We start from the raw sequence: 18,091 nt of genomic DNA on the forward strand, positions 1-18,091 counted from the left end.
CAAACACCGATTCAACCTTCTCGGTCCACCGTTTCAATCCGATTGGTCCTTCGGTTCCATCAAATTCCAAAGGTTTGCAGGCAGTGAATTTTTGTAGGTGCATCCTACACGATTTCATGTACTGCTAGATCCAAGGTTATTGTTGGTATGTAGCGCAGCCTGTACTGCGGCTATGTTTGAAGCTAGAAAAGTACGGAATTCCTCTTCATTCATATTCACGGTGTGTCGAGTAGTCGGTGCCATTTCCTTCAAAATAGTCAAATGGAACAAGTTAATCATACAGAACATTAAGAGTAGTTAATAGTATTTCGTAGCATAATATGAACTCATTTATAAAAGATTTTTCTTCATATTAGCGTTTTATAAGTTTAAATTCGGGTAGTACCTACCCGTTAAGTTCATACTTAGTAGCTAATATACAATTCAACTACTACAATTCTATATGAAAAACTGATTATAATAATATTTCGCGTTCAAACTTTTATACAATATTTTACAAACTTACAATACCGCTTATTTTACATAAAGCATGAAATATAGCACACAATAACTTTGATACAAGATAGTTGTGAAGATAATTCTAGCTAGTACACAAGTCGTTCAGCAAAGGCAATAAAGACACGTAATTCATACGTCCAGAAACAAGTCATGCATTCTGGTTTTACTAGGACTACTTCCCATCCTTGGTCTTGTGGAACATAACTGTTATGGCCGTTGATAAGACAGCGTGTTGTAACGTCGTCAAAGGGACGAGGGTTACATAATGACCAACAGTCTCGTAATAACCTAAAAACCTCATTTCTTACCCCAATTACAGACTCCGTCACTTGTGGGAACGTTTTGTTTAATAGCTGTAGCCCGATGTTCTTTTTCTCACTTTGGTGAGAAACGAACATTACTAACCCGTAAGCATAGCATGCTTCTTTATGTTGCAAGTTAGCCACTTTTTCTAAATCATGAAGTCCTATATTCGGATTCATTGAGTCAAAATAATTTCTTAACCCGTTGCGTAAAATAGCATTTGGGTTCCCCGCAATATATGCGTCAAAGTAAACACATCGTAACTTATGGGTTTCCCAATGTGATATCCCCCATCTTTCAAACGAAAGTCTCTTATAAACCAAGACATTCTTGGAACGTTCTTCGAATGTCTTACAAACTGATCTCGCCTTAAATAGTTGTGCCGAGGAATTCTGACCGACTCTAGACAAGATTTCATCAATCATGTCTCCGGGTAGGTCTCTTAAAATATTGGGTTGTCTATCCATTTTGTGTTTTTAAACTGTAAAATAGACAAGAGTTAGATTCATACAAAAAAATACTTATTAATACAAGCAATTTTTACAAATATCATAAAGCATAATCACACTATATTACATATATTACACCACACGAATACAACTATCTTATTACGACTCGCTCATTTCTTCTTCTTCGGTTTTGGTTCGTTTTGCCAAGTTTCTAGGGATATATGATGTTCCCCTAATACTAGCTGTCGTTTTCCATAACGGTTTAGAAAAACCTGGTGGTTTAGAGGTTCCCGGGTCATTGTTACAACTTAAGGACTTCGGGGTTGACGATACATATAAAGTTCATCGGGATTGGAATTAGATTTCTCTATTTTTATGCCCTTTCCCTTATTATTTTCTTTTGCTTTTTTTAAATTCAGTTGGGGTAATTTCTATAACATCATCGGAATTCTCGTCGGAATCCGATTCATCGGAGAATTGATAATCCTCCCAATATTTTGCTTCCTTGGCGGAAACACCATTGACCATAATTAACCTTGGTCGGTTGGTTGAGGATTTTCTTTTACTTAACCGTTTTATTATTTCCCCCACCGGTTCTATTTCCTCCTCCGGTTCCTCCTCTTCCGGTTCTGATTCTTCTTCCGGTTCTGATTCTTCTTCTGGTTCCTCTTCGGGAACTTGTGAATCAGTCCAATATATATTCGACTCTTCGTTATTATTAGGTGAGTCAATGGGATTTGTGCTAGAGGTAGACATCTATCACACAATATCAAACATGTTTAAGAGATTAATATATCACATAATATATACATGTTAATAATATATAGTTTCCAACAAAAATGTTAAGCAATCATTTTTAAAGAAAACACGGTCGAAGTCCAGACTCACTAATGCATCCTAACAAACTCAATAAGACACACTAATGCAAATTTTCTGGTTCTCTAAGACCAACGCTCGGATACCAACTGAAATATCCCGTTCTTATTAATTAAAAACGTTCCATATTAATTGATTTCGTTGCGAGGTTTTGACCTCTATATGAGACGTTTTTCAAAGACTGCATTCATTTTTAAAACAAACCATAACCGTTATTTCATAAATAAAGGTTTAAAAAGCTTTAAGTAGATTATCAAATAATGATAATCTAAAATATCCTGTTTACACACGACCATTACATAATGGTTTACAATACAAATATGTTACATCGAAATCAGTTTCTTGAATGCAGTTTTTACACAATATCATACAAACATGGACTCCAAATCTTGTCCTTATTTTAGTATGCAACATCGGAAGCTCTTAGTATTCACCTGAGAATAAACATGCTTTAAACGTCAACAAAAATATTGGTGAGTTATAGGTTTAGCCTATATATATCAAATCGTAACAATAGACCACAAGATTTCATATTTCAATACACATCCCATACATAGAGATAAAAATCATTAATATGGTGAACACCTGGTAACCGACATTAACAAGATGCATATATAAGAATATCCCCATCATTCTGGGATCCTCCTTCGGACATGATATAAATTTCGAAGTACTAAAGCATCCGGTACTTTGGATGGGGCTTGTTGGGCCCGATAGATCTATCTTTAGGATTCGCGTCAATTAGGGTGTCTGTTCCCTAATTCTTAGATTACCAGACTTAATAAAAAGGGGCATATTTGATTTCGATAATTCAACCATAGAATGTAGTTTCACGTACTTGTGTCTATTTTGTAAATCATTTATAAAACCTGCATGTATTCTCATCCCAAAAATATTAGATTTTAAAAGTGGGACTATAGCTCACTTTCACAGATTTTTACTTCGTCGGGAAGTAAGACTTGGCCACTAGTTGATTCACGAACCTATAACAATATATACATATATATCAAAGTATGTTCAAAATATATTTACAACACTTTTAATATATTTTGATGTTTTAAGTTTATTAAGTCAGCTGTCCTCGTTAGTAACCTACAACTAGTTGTCCACAGTTAGATGTACAGAAATAAATCGATAAATATTATCTTGAATCAATTCACGACCCAGTGTATACGTATCTCAGTATTGATCACAACTCAAACTATATATATTTTGGAATCAACCTCAACCCTGTATAGCTAACTCCAACATTCACATATAGAGTGTCTATGGTTGTTCCGAAATATATATAGATGTGTCGACATGATAGGTCGAAACATTGTATACGTGTCTATGGTATCTCAAGATTACATAATATACAATACAAGTTGATTAAGTTATGGTTGGAATAGATTTGTTACCAATTTTCACGTAGCTAAAATGAGAAAAATTATCCAATCTTGTTTTACCCATAACTTCTTCATTTTAAATCCGTTTTGAGTGAATCAAATTGCTATGGTTTCATATTGAACTCTATTTTACGAATCTAAACAGAAAAAGTATAGGTTTGTAGTCAGAAAAATAAGTTACAAGTCATTTTTGTAAAGGTAGTCATTTTAGTCGAAAGAACGACGTCTAGATGACCATTTTAGAAAACATACTTCCACTTTGAGTTTAACCATAATTTTTGGATATAGTTTCATGTTCATAATAAAAATCATTTTCTCAGAATAACAACTTTTAAATCAAAGTTTATCATAGTTTTTAATTAACTAACCCAAAACAGCCCGCGGTGTTACTACGACGGAGTAAATCCGGTTTTACGGTGTTTTTCGTGTTTCCAGGTTTTAAATCATTAAGTTAGGATATCATATCGATATAAAACATGTGGTTAGTTGATTTTAAAAGTCAAGTTAGAAGGATTAACTTTTATTTGCGAACAAGTTTAGAATTAACTAAACTATGTTCTAGTGATTACAAGTTTAAATCTTCGAATAAGATAGCTTTATATGTATGAATCGAATGATGTTATGAACATCATTAATACCTCAAGTTCCTTGGATAAACCTACTGGAAATGAGAAAAATAGATCTAGCTTCAAAGAATCCTTGGATGGCTTGAAAGTTCTTGAAGCAGAATCATGACACGAAAACAATTTCAAGTAAGATTTCCACTCGAAATAAGATTGTTATAGTTATAGAAATTGAATTAAAGTTTGAATATGATTATTATCTTGTATTAGAAAGATAACCTACTGTAAGTAACAAAGGTTTCTTGATCTTGAATGATTACTTGGAATGGATTTAGAAAACTTGGAAGTAAACTTGCAATCTTGGAAGTATTCTTGATTTTATGAAACTAGAACTTTTGGAATTTATGAAGAACACTTAGAACTTGAAGATAGAACTTGAGAGAGATCAATTAGATGAAGAAAATTGAAGAATGAAAGTGTTTGTAGTTGTTTTTGGTCGTTGGTGTATGGATTAGATATAAAGGATATGTAATTTTGTTTTCATGTAAATAATTCATGAATGATTACTCATATTTTTGTAATTTTATGAGATATTTCATGCTAGTTGCCAAATTATGGTTCCCACATGTGTTAGGTGACTCACATGGGCTGCTAAGAGCTGATCATTAGAGTGTATATACCAATAGTATATACATCTAAAAGCTGTGTATTGTACGAGTACGAATACGGGTGCATACGAGAAGAATTGTTGATGAAACTGAACGAGGATGTAATTGTAAGAATTTTTGTTAAGTAGAAGTATTTTGATAAGTGTATTGAAGTCTTTCAAAAGTTTATGAATACATATTAAAACACTACATGTATATACATTTTAACTGAGTCGTTAAATCATCGTTAGTCGTTACATGTAAATGTTGTTTTGAAACCTTTAGGTTAACGATCTTGTTGAATGTTGTTAACCCATTGTTTATTATAACAAATGAGATGTTAAATTGTTATATTATCATGATATTATGATATATAATATATCTTAGTATGATGTATATACAGTTAAATGTCGTTACAACGATAATCGTTACATATATGTCTCGTTTCGAAATCATTAAGTTAGTAGTCTTATTTTTACATATGTATTTCATTGTTAATACACTTAATAATATATTTACTTATAATTTAATATAATTAACCAAGTGTATCAATATCTTAATATGATTCATATGTACCTAGTAAGACGTTGTTATAACGATAATCGTTATATATATCGTTTTCGAGTTTCTTAAACTAATAGTCTCATTTTTATGTATATAACTCATTGTTAAAATACCTAATGAGATACATACTTATAATAAAATCATGTTAACTATATATATAACCATATATATGTCATCGTATAGTTTTTACAAGTTTTAACGTTCGTGAATCACCGGTCAACTTGGGTGGTCAATTGTCTATATGAAACCTATTTCAATTAATCAAGTCTTAACAAGTTTGATTGCTTAACATGTTGAAAACACTTAATCATGTAAATAACAATTTCATTTAATATATATATATATATATATATATATATATATATATATATATATATATATATATATATATATATATATATATATATAAACATGGAAAAGTTCGGGTCACTACAACCTGCACCTCACCATTGGTGACATTATGTCACCAAATTTGACATCCACTTTCCACCGGCTCAAATATGCTCAACCTCAATTCTAACGGTTTGACACCTCATATCACCAATGGTGACAATATGTCACCAGGAGTGACATTATGCTCGTCCCACATTTCTTCCTTTTTGTTCAACATTCTCCATACTCAACAAACTGACCGTACTAGAAACATGACAAGGCTTCGTTAGAATAAGTAACTAAGTCAAATCGCTAGCAACGTAAAAAGGCAAGTAAGAAAGTGAAATAAAAAAGTTGAAGCATCACAGAAACTTAAAACACCCTTACCAAGAATACAAGAAATAAGACAACCACCTGTGACGATTCCAGGATAAAAACCTTATGGGATCTAAATTTTTTTTTTGAAGCTTGAAGTGTACTTTAATGGGCATTTACCTTAAAAGGTTTATAAATTTTAAGAATATACGAAATCCTATAGTGAAATTTAGTGGTGTCTGTATACAATTTAAAGTATACATTCTCTAAATAAATTTAACACCAGTGGGGTTATAGGACCCCAACCCTTATGTCTTAGAATCGCCCTTGACAACCACCAATGACGAAGTACTATGTGATCGGACTAGCATCGCATTTGAGATGATTAGTAAAAAACTTTAAAATAGTTAAGAAATAATCGGTTAAATTAGGTAATTTATAGTAATTTTTTCCTACCCTAATTAAATTACGGAGTACAAGGGAAACTTGATAAGTTTACTCTTTTACTACAATAAGACCATTTTTGACCCTGCGGGGCGTGTTGGCGTGTTGCTGGGTGGGGGTGGGGTGCTTGATGAGCGTGCTGCCAGACTGCTGTGTAATGGGTGGCGTGCTGAGTGGCTTGTTGCTGGGTAGGGGTGGGGTATTTTTTTTATTTCTTTTTCATTTTTCTTTCATTTTTATTAATTTTTTAATTACTTTATACTATTATTTTGTTAATTAAAAAAACAAACACGATTAAAATAAAAATGATATGATTAAAATTAAATAAAAATGTTACTGTAAGTAACTAAGGGGGGTGAATAGTTACTTGATAAGTTTTTTAACACTTTTTCGATTGATCACCAAATTCGATTAACTATGATCAACCAACTCAACTCAAACTTGATGTGGGTGGTGTGTATGTTCAAAATGATGAATAAAGTAATGTAAAGAACATAGACACAAGGATTTATAGTGGTTCGGGTGAATGTTAACTAATCCACCTTAATCCACTCCCCAATTACACTAATCGAGATTTCTTGCTTCACTAAGCACTTTTCTCCAAACCCGGTGGAGATCCGATTTACAAGTCTTCAACTTCTTTGATAAACAACAAAAATAATCTTTCTATCCCTTTGAAAGATCAACTCCAACCTAGATCAACTTGTCTTCACCTTGGACAAGTATTAATCTCCAAATAGGATTAATCAACTTCCTAAGTCCCTTTAAGGAAGTAGATCACTAAGCTAGCCTATGCTTCTACTAATTGAAGTTACAAGACTTATACAATTTGTAATGATGATCTTAAGACAATACTAGGACATACATTACATTAAGTAAACTCACAAGATAAATGATTTTGATTAGTAAGTTTACAACAACCAAATTTTATATCTATAAGATCATAGAATCTTCTCTTGCTTGATCACGTTTGAGTAGTAATTAGAGCCCTTGTGATATCTGGAAATAAACTTTTAAAATATGCAAGAGGGTCAACTTCAAATGCTCTTCAATACTTGCCTTTTATAGTGAGATTCAAAAAATAGCCGTTGTCACACGGTTGCCAGCACGGTCGACCGTGGTTCGACCGCACGTGCTCCAGTCCAAAATATGTATCCGTTGTATAGCCGTTTGACTCAGATTTGAACACCACATTTTTGAACCTTTACTCCATCTAGCACCTGCAAAAGAAACCCAACATCCTACACAAGTACTATATGCATTAAGTGTGTGAGATTTTGTCTTATTGAGTGAAAGTGACATAACACTCCAAGAGTGGTAAACCCAACATTCTTGGAGAAGTGTCTTGATTGATATTTTAGGAAATCTCAGTTTGGTCAAGACTTAGTTAGCCACATTAATGCATTTGGTTCAATCATAAAGACTAGTCAATATGTCATTAACTTTCTAGTTTCAATTAATCACAAGTAATATTCATTTTAAGATTAAGTAGAGATTAATTGAATGATGTCTTTCTAAAATAATCATTAAGTGTGTAAAGACATCAATGTTAAGTCATACTTTGATAAGTAATCACAACTTGTTACTTAGACAAGACCAAATAGACAATTGACCATTATTCCTTTGTGAACCATTTTACACTTAATTTATTAAAGTAAACTAGTTACTTGAATCCTAGTATTCTAACTAGTGGCACATAGCAAGCATGTTAATCAAGTTGGCAAATTAATGAGCATTAAACATATTAGCAAGTAGCAAGTAATACTCACACATAGCAAGAGATAGTTATTCTAAAATCAATCATATAGATATTTGCACAACATTATAGTTTAAGCTTTTAGCAAGCTTACTTGCAATATAACATATTGCATGATTAATGTGTAAGCACACATTAATGTCCAACACATGCACAAGGGAAGAGTAATCTCTAGTTAGGACTTGGTGACCATCCTAAATGTATCTAAGTGTATTGTAGGATTACAAGTTGAAACAACCCAACCCGTATTCAACCGGATAAATTTTTTTATTAGTATAAACCAATAACGAGCCATTCAATAAATCAGAAGATGTAAACCATTACATAATCCCATTTAATGTTACAACATTTTTAATGTTTACAAAAGGCACGAAGGCCATTAACCATTTGTAATACAAGTTCGACCCATAGATGATAGTTTTAAACCAAACGACACTCGAGCATGGTTTGGGGCTAAACTACCCAAAACTAGATCAACTTCCAAAAGCTTCATCCAAAGCATCCCCTATTAAAACAAAGCGGGAGACCCCTAATCCAAACGAACACCCTTACCCTTGTTCACGCCGGAACCTAAAAGAGTAAACAATGAGAGGGTAAGTAAAACGCTCAGTGAATGCAATAATTATACACATACATATATAATATACCTACTTGCAAACACATGCTCACATACCGCATACATGCTAGCAATACAATTAGCATACCATCGCAAGTACAAGCTAAAAGTTTCCAATACCGCAACTAGCACAATCAATAGCATATAAATCGACATAATACAATACGCTACAATACAACACACAACCATGGTTAACCATACTCGCGTCATGGTGCTACCGGCTCTTTGGTTCACACCATACGCATCGATTATGACGCTACCGGCTCTTTGGTTCACATCACAACCCGAGTCATACTCGCTATAAGTGCTACCGGCTCTTTGGTTCACACTATAATAATTCGTGCCGTAGCGCTACCGGCTCTTTGGTTCACACTACAACACACGTACTACGATGCTACCGGCTCTTTGGTTCACATCATAGCACAATCGTACATACTATGGCACTACCGGCTCTTTGGTTCATACCATAGCATACAAATAAATACATTATATACATACGCATATAATTATTCCACTCACCTTATCGCCTTTCGTGAACTAGGAATCAAGCTCGCAACCTTCAATGATATGCACCTATCACATTATGCATTTAATTAACATACAACTCTAGTGGACTAACCACCAACACTTTTCCCTTAAGCATTTAATGCCCTAAAAGCATTAAATGATTTATATCCACCAAAACCGCCCATTTATGGCTATGACTCGTCATAAATCACTAAAAGCTAGTGATTAGGGTCTACTAACACCAACTAACACAATTTATGGGTATTTCATACCCATCTCATCCAACTAGGTCAACAATCACCCATTTGACCCATTTTAACACTTAGACTACAAATTTTGGTCAAACCTTACCCGTTAACAAGCTTTCATTATTTTACAAGTGTTTTTAGTGACTACAACACAATTAACACTTACAAATCCCAATTTACATGACCATACCCTAGATTAACACCATTTGGGTTTTCCTTGCATCAAATTAACCCAAATTCACCCATTAATTCCCCAAATGGGTCTTACAAGTCTCAAATGGCCAAACCCTAGCCATAAATTAACTAAAACTCAAAACACAGAGTTAAGACTTATCAACACTATCAAGTCGTAGCTAAGAACGAGGAGAACAAATTTATTTCTTGCTCCAACGACCGAATCACAATTCTTCACCTTCAAATCTCAATTTAGATTTAAGTGAGTTTTGTGTTTTGGAAGAGAAAATGGAAAGAAAAGAGAAAAGAAAATGAAGGATTGAGATAAGTGGTTGATATTTGATCCACAATCTGATCCAAACGCGAAAAGACGAAAATACCCTCGAACCAACCCTTTTTAAATCTAACTTTTGAATCAGCACAGCAGTAGGGTCACGACGTGACCCCCTTTGCCGCGATGCGGCATTAACCATAAAATTCGAGCTGTTTAATTTGCCGCGGAGGCCACGCCCATTTTTTGTAGTGACCCAAACTTTTCCATGATTATATATTAATTGAAAACTATATTTGCATGATTAAATGTTTCCAACATGTTAAGCAATCAAACTTGTTAAGACTTGATTATTTGAAATGAGTTTCATGTAGACAATTGACCACCCAAGTTGATCGGCGATTCACGAACGTTAAAACTTGTAAAAATGACATGAGGATATATATATATGGATATACATATAGTTAACATGAGATTATGATAAGAAAGTATCTCCATAAGTATTTTAACAATGAGTTATATACATAAAAATGAGACTACTAAGTTAAGAAACTCGAAACGTATATATAACGATTATCGTTATTACAACGTCTTACTAAATACATATGTATCATATTAAGATATTGTTACACTATATTTAACATGATAAAATGATAATTATATATATCATTAAGTATGTTAACAATGAACTACATATGTAAAACAAGACTACTAACTTAAGAATTTTGAAACGAGGCATATATGTAACGATTATCGTTGTAACGACATTTTAATGTATATATATATATATATATATATATATATATATATATATATATATATATATATATATATATATATATATATCATATTAAGATATATTCATACATCATAATATCTTGATAATGTAATAATTTAACATCTCATTAGATTTAATAAACAATGGGTTAACAACATTAAATGAGATCGTTAACTTAAAGGTTTCAAAACAACACTTACATGTAACGACTAACGATGACTTAACGACTCAGTTAAAATGTATATACATGTAGTGTATTTAGATGTATTAGTACACTTTTGAAAGACTTCAAGACACATATCAAAGTACTTCTACTTAACAAAAATGATTGCAATTGCATTCTCATTCATTTTCATCAATAATTCTACTCGTATGCAACCGTATTCGTACTCGTACAATACCCAGCTCCTAGACGTATATACTATTGGTATATACACATAATAATTCAGCTCTTAGCAGCCCTAGATAGTCAACAAACATGTGGAATTAACAATTAGATAAATAGCATGACTTATGAGCAAGGAAACAAAAACAAGAACTCCTTTTAACCCCACTCACCTTCACCACTCACCACCTACTCCATTTCACTTCCAATTTTCTTCTCAATTCTCTCTCAAAACACACACACTCTTCCATGAATGTCTAAGTTACTATTTTTCCAGCAAAAATTTCAAATACAAGCTTTGGTTATTACCTATAATCATCATAAAAACAATTACTCAAGAACACATCAAGAACACTTCCAAGTTTACAAGTTTACTTCCAAGTTTCCTAATCCATTCCAAGCAATCATCTAAGATCAAGAAACCTTTGTTATTTACAGTAGGTTATATTTCTAAATCAAGGTAATATTCATATTCAAGCTTTGATTCAATTTCTATAACTATAACTATCATAATTCGAGTAATAATCTTACTTAAACTTGTTTTTGTGTCATGATTCTATTTCAAGAACTTCCAAGCCATCAAAGATCCTTTGAAGCTCAAGTTATTTTTTCATCATTTCCAGTAGGTTTACCTACTAAACTTGAGGTAGTAATGATGTTCATAACATCATTCGATTCATATATATAAAACTACCTTATTCGAAGGTTTAAACTTGTAATCACTAGAACATAGTTAGTTAATTCTAAACTTATTCGTAAACAAAAGTTAATCCTTCTAACTTGAATTTTAAAATCAACTAAACAAATGTTATATATCTATATGATATGCTAACTTAATGATTTAAAACCTGAAAACACGAAAAACACCGTAAAACCGGATATACGCCGTCGTAGCAACACCGCGGGCTGTTTTGGGTTAGTTAATTAAAAACTATGATAAACTTTGATTTAAAAGTTGTTCTTCTGGGAAAATTATTTTTCTTATGAACATGAAACTATATCCAAAAATCATGGTTAAACTCAAAGTGGAAGTATGTTTTCCAAAATGGTCATCTAGACGTCGTTCTTTCGACTGAAATGACTACCTTTACAAAAATGACTTGTAACCTATATTTTTGACTATAAACTTATACTTTTTCTGTTTAGATTCATAAACTTAAGTTCAATATGAAACCATAGCAACTTGAATCACTCAAAACGGATTTAAAACGAAGAAGTTATGGGTAAAACAAGATTGGATATTTTTGCTTGTTGTAACTACGTGAAAATTGGTAACAAATATATATTAATCATATCCTAACTAACTCATATTGTATTATACATATATTCTAATATATTATGTAATCTTGGGATACCATAGACATGTATGCAAATATTTTGACATATCATATCGACCCATGTATATATATTATTTGGAACAACCATAGACACTCTATATGCAGTAATGTTGGAGTTAGCTATACAGGGTTGAGGTTGATTCCAAAAATATATATACTTTGAGTTGTGATCTAGCCTGAGACGTGTATACACCGGGTCATGGATTGATTCAAGATAATATATATATCGATTTATTTCTGTACATCTAACTGTGGACAACTAGTTGTAGGTTACTAACGAGGACAGCTGACTTAATAAACTTAAAATAGTAAAACGTATTAAAAATGTTGTAAATATATTTTGAACATATTTTGATATATATGTACATATTTGTTATAGGTTCGTGAATCGACTAGTGGCCAAGTCTTACTTCCCGACGAAGTAAAAATCTGTGAAAGTGACTTATAGTCCCACTTTTAAAATCTAATATTTTGGGATGAGAATACATGCAGTTTTATAAATGTTTTACGAAATAGATACAAGTAAATGAAACTACATTATATGGGTGAATGATCGAAGCCGAATATGCCCCTTTTTTCTTGGTAACCTAAGAATTAGTAAACCGATCTACTAATTGACGCGAATCCTAAAGATAGATCTATTGGGCCTAACGAACCCCATCCATTTTTGCGGATGCTTTAGTACTTCGATGTTGTTTTATCATGTTCGATGGATTTCCCGAAATGATAGGGGATATTCTTATATGCATCTTGTTAATGTCGGTTACCAGGTGTTCACCATATGAATGATTTTTATCTCTATGTATGGGTTGTATATTAAAATATGAAATCTTGTGGTCTATTATTACAATTTGATAAATATATAGGTTAAACCTATAACTCACCAACATTTTTGTTGATGTTTAAAGCATGTTTATTCTCAGGTGATTATTAAGAGCTTCTGCTGTTGCATGCTAATATATGGACAAGATTTGGTGTCAGCATGCTTGTATAATATTGTTTAAAACTGCATTCGAGATTTATTTTGTTGTAACATATTAATATTGTAAACCAATATGTATTGGTAGTGTGTAAGTGTGATATTTTTAGATTATCATTTCTGGATAATCTAGGTGGTGTCTTTTTAACCTTGTCGATAAAATAAAGGTTATGGTTTGTTTTAAAAACGAATGCAGTCTTTGAAAAACGTCTCATATAGAGGTCAAAACCTCGCAACGAAATCAATTAATATGGAACGTTTATAATTGATATGAACGGGACATTTCAGTTGGTATCAGAGCGTTGGTCTTAGAGAACCAGAATTTTTGCATTAGTGTGTCTTACCGAGTTTGTTAGGATGCATTAGTGAGTCTGAACTTTGACCGTGTTTTTCTTCAAAAACGATTGCTTAACATTTTTTGTTGAAAACTATATATTATTAACATGTAAATATATTAATCTCTTAACGTGTTTGATATTGTGTGATAGATGTCTACCTCTAGTACAAATCCCATCGACTCACCTGATAATAATGAAGAGTCGAATATACTTTGGGAAGATTCACAAATTCCCGAAGAGGAACCGGAAGAGGAGAAACCGGAAGAGGAGGAACCGGAAGAAGAGGAACCAGAAGAGGAGGAACCGAAAGAGGAGGAATCGGAAGAAGAAGAGGTTCCGGAGGAAGAAATATTGATACCTACAGTAAATCGATTAAATAAAAGAAAATCCTCAACCAATGGACCAAAGTTAAAAATGGTCAATGGTGTTTCCGTCGAGGAAGCAAAATATTGGGAAGATTACCAATTTTTCGATGAATCGGATCCCGATGAGGATTCCGATGATGTTATAGAAATTACCTCGACCCAATTTAATAAAGCAAAAGAAAATAATAAGGGAAAATGTATAAAAATAGAGAAACCTGATTCCAACCCCGATGAACTTTATATGTATCGGCAACCTCCGTATTTCCTAAATTGTAACAATAACCCGGGAACCTCTAAACCACCAGGTTTTTCTAAACCATTGTGGAAAATGACGGCTCGTATTAGAGGAACACCATATATCCCTGGAAAATTAGAAAAACGAACCAAGTCCGAAGAAGAAGAAACCAGTGATTCAGATTAGGGAGTTGTAATCATGTTGTGTATTATATGTATTGTAGCGTGCTTATACTTTTATGTTCTATGTAAAAATTGCTTGTATTGTTTGTTAATTATCTTTTATGAATCTAATCCTTGTCTATTTTACAGTATAAAAATAAAATGGACGTTAAGGGTAGACAATCGAATATTTTAGAAGACCTACCAGAGGATATGATTGAGGAAATCTTGTCTAGAGTCGGTCAGAATTCATCAGCACAATTAGTTATGGCGAAATTAACTTGCTAAACATTTGAAAGACTTTCCAAAAATGCCTTAGTTTATAAAAGGCTTTCCTTTGATAGGTGGGGTATATCGCATTGGGGAGACCGTAAGTTACGCCGTGTTTTCTTTAAAGTGTTAAATGCGGGGAACCCAAATGCAATTTTACGCTACGGGTTAAGAACCTATTTTGACTCAACATATCCCAACATAGGATTTCATGAGTTAGAAAGAGCTTCTAACATGCAACATAAAGAAGCATGTTATACTTACGGGTTAGTGATGTTCGCTTCTCACCAAAGTGAGAAAAAGAACATCGGATTACAACTATTAAATGAAACATTCCCACAGGTGACGGATTCAGTAGTTGGGGTGAGAAACAAGGTTTTTAGATTATTACGGGGTTGTTGGACATTACGAAACCCTCGTCCTTTTGACGACATTGTAATATGCTGCCTAGCCAATGGTCATAACGGTTACTTTCCACAAGACCAAGGATGGGAAGTCGTCTTAGTAAAACCAGAATGCATGACTTGTTTCTGGACTTATGAATTACGTGTCTTTATTTCTTTTGCTGAACAACTTGCGTATTAACTAGAATTGCCTTTATAGCTGCCGAGTAGCAAAGTTATTATGTGCTATATTTCATCCTATATGTATAATAGCGGTATTGTAAGTTTGTAAAATATTGTATAAAATTTTAACGCGAAATTTTATTATAATCAGTTTTTTCATATAGAATTGTAGTAGTTGAATTGTATATTAGCTACTAAGTATGAACTTAACGGGTAGGTACTACCCGAATTAAAAACTATAAAACGCTAATATGAAGAAAAAACTTTTATAAATAAGTTCATACTATGCTACTAAATACTATTGACTACTCTTAAAATTCTATATGATTAACTTAATTCTTTTGGGCTATTTTTGAAGGAAATGGCACCGGCGACTCGTCAGAATTTGAACATGAGCGAGGAAGACTTCCGTGTTTTCCTTGCAGCAAATATAGCCGCAGTACAGGCTGCGATGCAAAATAACAATAACTCTGGATCTAGCAGTGGAACTAATTTCACAAGAAATCGTGTAGGATGCTCCTACAAAGAACTCACTGCCTGCAAACCTTTGGAATTTGATGGAACCGAGGGTCCAATTGGATTGAAACGGTGGACCGAGAAGGTTGAATCGGTATTTGCCATAAGTAAATGTACTGAAGAAGACAAAGTAAAGTACGCTACGCATACCTTCACAGGTACGTCGCTAACATGGTGGAATACCTATCTCGAGCAGGTAGGACAATGTAGTGACCCGAACTTTTCCATGTTTATATATATATATATATTAAATGAAATTGTTATTTACATGATTAAGTGTTTCCAACATGTTAAGCAATCAAACTTGTTAAGACTTGATTAATTGAAATAGGTTTCATATAGACAATTGACCACCCAAGTTGACCGGTGATTCACGAACGTTAAAACTTGTAAAAACTATACGATGATATATATATGGTTATATATATAGTTAACATGATTTTATTATAAGTATGTATCTCATTAGGTATTTTAACAATGAGTTATATACATAAAAATGAGACTATTAATTTAAGAAACTCGAAAACGATATATATAACGATTATCGTTATAACAACGTCTTACTAGGTACATATGAATCATATTAAGATATTGATACACTTAGTTAATTATGTTAAATGATAAGTAAATATATTATTAAGTGTATTAACAATGAAATACATATGTAAAAATAAGACTACTAACTTAATGATTTCGAAACGAGACATATATGTAACGATTATCGTTGTAACGACATTTAACTGTATATACATCATACTAAGATATATTATATATCATAATATCATGATAATATAACAATTTAACATTTCATTTGTTATAATAAACAATGGGTTAACAACATTCAACAAGATCGTTAACCTAAAGGTTTCAAAACAACATTTACATGTAACGACTAACGATGACTTAACGACTCAGTTAAAATGTATATACATGTAGTGTTTTAATATGTATTCATAAACTTTTGAAAGACTTCAAGACACTTATCAAAATACTTCTACTTAACAAAAATGCTTACAATTACATCCTCGTTCAGTTTCATCAACAATTCTTCTCGTATGCACCCGTATTCGTACTCGTACAATACACAGCTTTTAGATGTATGTACTATTGGTATATACACTCCAATGATCAGCTCTTAGTAGCCCATGTGAGTCACCTAACATATGTGGGAACCATCATTTGGCAACTAGCATGAAATATCTCATAAAATTACAAAAATATGAGTAATCATTCATGACTTATTTACATGAAAACAAAATTACATATCCTTTATATCTAATCCATACACCAACAACCAAAAACACCTACAAACACTTTCATTCTTCAATTTTCTTCATCTAATTGATCTCTCTCAAGTTCTATCTTCAATTTCTAAGTGTTATTCATAAATTCCAAAAGTTCTAGTTTCATAAAATCAAGAATACTTCCAAGATTGCAAGTTTACTTCCAAGTTTTCTAAATCCATTCCAAGTAATCATCCAAGATCAAGAAACCTTTGTTACTTACAGTAGGTTATCTTTCTAATACAAGGTAATAATCATATTCAAACTTTAGTTCAATTTCTATAACTATAACAATCTTATTTCGAGTGGAAATCTTACTTGAAACTGTTTTCGTGTCATGATTCTGCTTCAAGAACTTTCAAGCCATCCAAGGATCCTTTGAAGCTAGATCTATTTTTCTCATTTCCAATAGGTTTATTCAAGGAACTTGAGGTAGTAATGATGTTCATAACATCATTCGATTCATACATATAAAGCTATCTTATTCGAAGGTTTAAACTTGTAATCACTAGAACATAGTTTAGTTAATTCTAAACTTGTTCGCAAATAAAAGTTAATCCTTCTAACTTGAATTTTAAAATCAACTAAACACATGTTCTATATCTATATGATATGCTAACTTAATGATTTAAAACCTGGAAACACGAAAAACACCGTAAAACCGGATTTACGCCGTCGTAGTAACACCGCGGGCTGTTTTGGGTTAGTTAATTAAAAACTATGATAAACTTTGATTTAAAAGTTGTTATTCTGAGAAAATGATTTTTATTATGAACATGAAACTATATCCAAAAATTATGGTTAAACTCAAAGTGGAAGTATGTTTTCTAAAATGGTCATCTAGACGTCGTTCTTTCGACTGAAATGACTACCTTTACAAAAACAAC

Source organism: Rutidosis leptorrhynchoides, chromosome 3 (assembly GCF_046630445.1).
Source record: "Rutidosis leptorrhynchoides isolate AG116_Rl617_1_P2 chromosome 3, CSIRO_AGI_Rlap_v1, whole genome shotgun sequence".
NCBI classification, from domain to species: domain Eukaryota; kingdom Viridiplantae; phylum Streptophyta; class Magnoliopsida; order Asterales; family Asteraceae; genus Rutidosis; species Rutidosis leptorrhynchoides.